This window comes from Physeter macrocephalus, chromosome 18 (assembly GCF_002837175.3).
Source record: "Physeter macrocephalus isolate SW-GA chromosome 18, ASM283717v5, whole genome shotgun sequence".
Classification (NCBI taxonomy): domain Eukaryota; kingdom Metazoa; phylum Chordata; class Mammalia; order Artiodactyla; family Physeteridae; genus Physeter; species Physeter macrocephalus.
Window position 1 is genome coordinate 6,072,593 of NC_041231.1, and position 6,790 is coordinate 6,079,382.

The following is a 6,790-nucleotide window of genomic DNA, read 5'->3' on the forward strand; positions in this document are numbered from 1 at the left end:
AATATGGGTAATAATATAAAGTCTAACCTTTTTTTTTTCCTTTGTGCTTAGTCTAGTTTCACTCGCTCACAGGAGGCCACGTGCAGATGCCTCACACTGGGCACCTCACGTCACAGCTCCTTCTGGGAAATGGCCTCCTGCAGAGACGCCGTGAGAGCACGGATCCCGCGATCTGCGCCAGCCCCGCGAGAACTACAGGAACCTATAAAGCAGCGCCGCACCAGCCTTTCAGGGAGAGCGTGTCCCGGCGTGTGAGCCGCCCCCCTCCATTCTTTTTCGTCAAAGGATAAAGCTTTCCTTTGCTTCTGAACTGAACTCGCTCTCATTCTGCCGGCTCCCATGACTCGGGGCAGGAGGACCCTTGCCGGGGACCAACTCGAAAGGGTCGGTAACGCTGACAGCGCACGGGCTTCTGGGCTGGCATCAGTTGGCAGCGACACCATCCTGCAGGAAACCACAGGCCCCAAGCACAAGGAGGCGGCTGCGGGGAAGGGTGGGAACATTCTAGAAGGTCCAGGAGCTGTTCCTGCAGGCCAAGTCAGCCTGGATCCAAAGATGCCTGCACACAGCCCTCTTTCAACCCAGCTGAGAACGTGGGCCTTTCAGGTTTAAAATATCATTTGCCAAATACTGTGAGTCAAAATAGATACAGTCCATCTTCAGAAACACGGCAGTACACACTGAGAACTTTAAAAATGTTTATTGCTTTTGACCCACCCAGAAATTTCCACGTTTGGAATTCTATCCCAAGTAAATAATAGGATATGTAGGCAACATTTTGGTCATGAAGATACTCATCCCAGTGTGATTTATAATAGGAAAAAAACAGTGAACAATCTAAGCCCCTAACTTCAGGGAAATCGTCACAGAACACCGTGGTGCCTCCCTGGATGTACCTCCCATGAATATAATATTAGAATGAGGTTTATGGAAAAAAATATTAGACAGTAGGAAAACAATACATAATAATACCTAGAATACTTATTTAAATATTAAAATATTTGAAAATCAAAAATGATTTGATGTAAAAGCAATATACAAAATGACAGGCGGTCAGTTATATTAAAAGTAGGTAAGGAACAAAAGACAAAGGAAACCGACCAACACTCTCTCCAGATGGGAGATTACGGAGCTTTTCCAGCACTTGTCCGTACATTTACGTATCTTCTAATGTTCTGTAATGCCCTGAGTTATTTTCTAATCAGAAGGAGGGAATCGCCCCCATCTTCCTACCAGAAGAGAAAACATCGCTGCACCCTCTCCTTCTGCCTCCTTGCTGGTGAGACCTAAAGCCTGGCTACACCTGACGTCCTCCGGCCTCGCTCTGCGCCCAGCGGCCACTGTGGCTGAGAAGACACTTCAAGACCACGAGCTGGCGCAGGCTTTCGGGTGCACTCCCGCTCTCCTAGGCGGGGCTGTCCTGAGGAGATGCAGGCTGGAAACCTCAACACAGATGCCAGGCCTCTCTGGAAAAATCCAAAGGCTGAATTTGGGATTCAGTTTGCCATGGTGCCCCCCACCCCACACTGCATACCCAGCTTCCTTCACTCAATTATGGTACTCCCCTGACCCCAGAAAGCATTTGCACTTGTGAGCCCCACCGGAAGACTTGAAACTCCTAAGTTATGGACATCCATTTTTCCTGCTTTATGAAGGAAGACAATGCAATAGGAAAGAATGAAGTTTATGAGCAGAAACATGCAACGGTGAGGAACAGTGGCTCTTGGCCTCTGGTTCTAGGTGTCCCAAGGCCCAGCAGCATCTCCATCCGTCCTGCAGTTCAATTGCTCAACCAAATCTTGCATTTCATGAGCTTAATTGCGAACTGGGCCTGAATCTGCCACCTAAACTGCTACCCTCAACGCCTACCGGTGATACTGTTTTTAACTGCTGTCTTAGTCAATGTTCATTGACTGTTCTGTTGGTCATGTCCGCCATCTAGCTTCTTTGTCCATCCAAGCTGAACCCCGAGAAGACAGTTACAAGTTGGCCCCGGGTTCATCAAAAGAGCTTTGGAAGTATAGGTCACTCCTGCAGAAACACTTCATCTATCCCTCAACATGGAAGAATATTTTCTAGTAAGTATATTTCTATACCAACAGGATTTAAATGTCATGTTGTAAAAAAACAAAATTATGTACGTGACTAGATTACAGTAAAGTGCAGTGAGTAATCTGTTAGTAATGATTTGCTTTTTTATAAATCAGATTGAACCCATTTGGACTTTAAATGTGGTTTCTTAGGAAGGAATGACTTACAGAGAGAACAAAGAAGGTAACTGTACACAACTCGAAGGACTGTTTGCAATATAACTGCTACCAATAATAGACATCCCAGCAGAATGTTCTAGAGTCCAGAGTTTAGCCCATGACCAATAACACACTTTGTTGTTATTATTGGGATAATGGGAATCTAAGTGTATATAAAATACACCTCATGAACCCCTTCAAGAAAGACTATCTACTGCACCAAACTGAGCCCCTTTTGTAGGTCTCATGCTCATCAATACTAGCAATTATCGTATACTTCCTGTTTGCTTTGGGTTTCGTTTGCTCTCTTTTCTTTTCCTCTAGGTAAACTCAGTAGATCCTGAAGGTCTGATTCTTTCCCCTGCCTAGTGAAATCTGCTGTTGAGCCCTCTAATGAATTTTCCACTCATTATATTTTTTTACTCCCTAATTCCTATGATTATAATTTCTCTTTATTGATATTCTCTATTTGGTGAGACAGTGTTCTCACACTGTAATTCTCTAGACATGCTTTACTTTAACTCTGTGCTTATTTAAAACAGCTGACTTAAAGTCTCTGTCTAGTTAAGTCCAATGTCTGCACATCCTTAGGAACAGTTTCTATGGATTGCTTTTGTTTCCTGTGTATGGACCATATTCTCTTTTCTTTTTCTTTTATTGCATGTTTCATATTTTGTTGAAAACTGGGTATTCTAAGCAATATAATGTAACCACTCTGGAAATCAGATTCTCTCCCCTCCCCAAGGTTTGCTTTCATTTTTGTTGCTGTTCGTTTCATGATTTATCTGAACTGATTCTGTAAAGGCACATGTGACCACTGAAGTCTCTGCAGAGATAGCTTAGTGGTCAGCTAGTGATTAGACAGACATTTCCTAAGCCCCTGGGCCCAGCAAGTCTCCCAGTGTGTGCTGAGGGGCCCAGCACTGGACAACTCTGCCTAAGCCTTCACTTCCTGCTGTGGGGAGCCTTGGAGGTTGGCCCGATGAGAGCTCAGGGCCTTCCCAGGGCTTCCCCGAGCATGTCACAGCCTTAGGCACGTGACTCCTCTACCTGTGCTTGTGGCCTTCTAGAAGAGCAGGATGTTCTGGAGCTTCTCAAAGCTGCCCTGGATGCCCCTTCCCCAGTTTTTCCCTTTCAGCTTTTTGGCTAGCCTGTTGTTTGTCCTAAGCATTATTCACTGCCTCAGGCAGCTGTGAAGTTAAACAACTGCCTCTACATGATTTTGAGAAATGCCCTAGGGAGAAGACTTTTTGCACTGGATGAACGCTGAGCTCCAAGTCAGGTCAAATAAAGACAGCTTTGCAAGTGGGGTCTTCCAGAGAACCTCCAGGCAAGTCAAGCAGTCTGAGACTTTTATATATTCAATATTTTTATTATAACTAAGTCACAAAAATCACTTCTTGAATTTGCTACTGTGTTCAACCTCAATCCATGGAGCTTCACAAACCAGTTAGCCAAATCTCAGGATTCAATTGAAAAGTTCATTCATTTTTCCATCAAAACCCTTTTTATATTATTGATTAGACAATCCAATAGTTTATCTCTTGGAATTGATACTTCATTTTGTTTCAGTGTACCTATTTTCTTTTCATATCTGTATCTTCTGTTTCAAGGTTTCCTTTACTTGTTTACATTATGCAAACATAAACAAATGTTGTGTCTCTCCAAAATTCATGTTAAAGCCTTACCCCCCTACCCCCACGATGTGATTATTTTAGGAGGTAGGGCCTTTGGGAGGTAATTAGGGTTAGATGAGGTTATAAGGGTGGAAGTCATGAGGATTAGAGCCCTTGTAAGAGTCCCAAGAGAGCTTGCTTCCTCTGCTCTGCTGTCTGCCACGGAGAGGTCGTCAGTCTGCAACCTGCAAGAGGGCTCTCACCAGAACCCAGGCATGCTAGCGCCCTGACCTCCCAGCCTCCAGAACTATGAGAAATAAATTTCTGTTGTTTACAAGTCACCCAGGCTGTGGTGTTCTGTTATAGAAGCCTAACCAGACTACAGTAATTTACAAATATTGTTCAATCATTACATTATGATTGAACATTACGTTACAGATACTGTTCAATCATTCCAAAGTTCACTGAAATAATGTCAGCTCTAATAATTATGACATTTTCCTCATAAAGCTAAAATATTGATATTTCTATTAAAACATCTTTTAGTAAGGCCAACGCTCTTAAAGTTATATTCTTCGATGGCTAACCTCTGCACTTCAGCTTCTATCACAGTGAACACACAGAACTTACTGATTTCCAAACTGCTTCTGCTGCTCTCGCACTTCAAGCTGTCTAACAAGGTGCAATTTCCAGTACTTAATTTGCAGTTCTTTCTGATATTTATTTGATGCATGGTACAATTTATTGAGAAAAACGTGAGAATCACTTAACTTAAATCTTGTATTGCTTTATCCAAAATTAAATTTGATCTATTAGTGACAAATTAAAATATCCAAATTTTTTTCTAAACTTTTGACTGAAACTCCAGACTCTTCCTAGCATTATTACACTGGCACTTTTTGTACAAAATCCAATGACCTTTTCAAAGTTGTAAAATATTCCAATGATATTTTTACAAAAGTATCTTTCCATTGTATATCTATATATATATTTTTCCCACCAACAAAGCTCAATACACTGTATTAAATGCAGCTCCCAGTGTCATAAGATCAACAGAAACCATTATCTTCAAAATACTGAAATTTGTATTTTAAGCAAACTATTAAAACACTTTTATGTGAAGCAAATGAAACTTCCTTGAAGATGATTTAAAATGCACTGCTTTGTTTTCCAAAAAGTTGTTTTCTCATTAGATACATCTGTTTTGTAACAAGTGAGTCCACAGTACCCACCCCCATATCAATACTATTCCTTTAGAAGTTCTATTAAATATTTTCATGGAAATGCTCAATTATACAGTGCTAAAAATTCCGACAGTTCCTCTGTATCTTTTTGACTGCTTTATCCTCATTTTGATGACATTTTGGGAGTTTTAAGTTTCCAAATGTTTAATATATGAAACTGATTACATTTTAAATTTATTCCTCATTAATGACCACAAATTTTTTTTCACTTGAACCATACGTTGTAACAGCATCTTGATGAAGTATACATGTTTAGCACTTTGATCTTTTAACACATAACTTTTGAGCACTATCTGCAGCCAAAATTTGTCATTAGCGCTAACACAAATTCCTGGTTGAAAAAAATCGTCATTTTTCACTCCAGAAAAACAGATTTTATGTAATAAAATGTATTTAATACAAGTTTTATTTTGTGCAGATTCTTGCACAGTATCAAAACAAGTTCCAGGCTGGGACTCACTACTACTGTAATTCCTTCTTTGTTCTGCAGATTAACAAGACTCACATTTATTATATATGAAACTACTAAAAATTTATCCAGATTTTGTTGCCTCTTCACTTTAGTATTTGTTCTTAATATTTATAATAAAATCTTAAGTGTATAAGTATAAATACACTGCACGCCCGCTACTGTAATTCAAAAAAATTACACTATGCTAACAAAATTATTTTTAGTGATTCTCCTAAAGCAATTTGTTTTGTTAACACATGCAACTTAGCCACAGTCGCTCCAGTGACACAAGATGTTCCTCAGATGTGGCTACAACAGAAGGCCCTTTTTCTATGGTACTAAACGTCCTAAAACTGTCAGTACAAACCCGAGTTTATATGAAAATTTATATTAGCTAATTGTGACTGTACAGTTACTATGATACTATTTACCATGAAGCATTTCAATATTTTCATCATCAGTATCGTGCAGGGTGCATATGGGCTAAATATCAGCTCTGATCTACCTGCTGAATTGAGTCCAAGGGCTGCCAGGTTCAGCTTCTGGTCAAAACTCCAGAAGAGATTAAGAACGGGTCCTGGATGGCAAGATGGGGCTGCATCTCAGAAGCAGCCCTATGACAGTAGTCGTGCTTACTTTTTTTTAATGTGAGGAATGCATATCAAGCGATGCCACACCTGGGTCACTTCACTGAAGTTCCTGCCCGCCTCCTGCAGTCATTTGAATTTTCCACCCATAGGTTAGGTTTTCACAAAAGGACTTCCCGTCTTAGAAAAAATCCTGAGGCAAAGATTTACAAATCCTGGCTACCTGCTAGAAATGGGAGGGAAAGGAAAAACAGAAACAGCAATCCCTAAATTAATACTGCACAAAGCATCTAGCCACATCGGCATCTCCAACTCCGACCGGTCCAGCTCCAGACTGCGCTCCACGAACCTTCCGTAACCCCAGGCAGCGGCGCCCACCTCCTCTAGATGCTGACAGCACGAGGTCTCTTCCCTCAGATTACCTATCAGGTGCCACCCGTGATCACAGGTGCCTCTGAAATAAACTTCAAAAGCCCCGTCTGGCACCCTTCGCCCCACCCACCGGCCCCAAGAACGTGAAGTCTTATCCCTCCCCTTCACACAGCCCCGGCTCCAGCCAAGCAGGAATCCTCTCCCCGGAGACCTAGGGCAGGCACAGCGCCTGCCGTGCTCGCAACAGTTCCTCCCCCGGTACGCCTCCTCC

General features: G+C 41.8%; 1 protein-coding gene across 2 annotated transcripts in view; it reads left to right on the plus strand.

The window, feature by feature from the left end:
- Nucleotides 1-2,078, plus strand: part of KBTBD12 (kelch repeat and BTB domain containing 12) — a 72,777-nt gene extending 70,699 nt beyond the window's left edge. For both annotated transcript variants that reach the window (XR_003676677.2, XR_003676678.2), the window contains one exon: nt 52-2,078. The gene's annotated coding sequence lies outside the window, so the exon portion shown is untranslated. The remainder of the gene's footprint in view (nt 1-51) is intronic.
- Nucleotides 2,079-6,790: the final 4,712 nt, after the last annotated feature.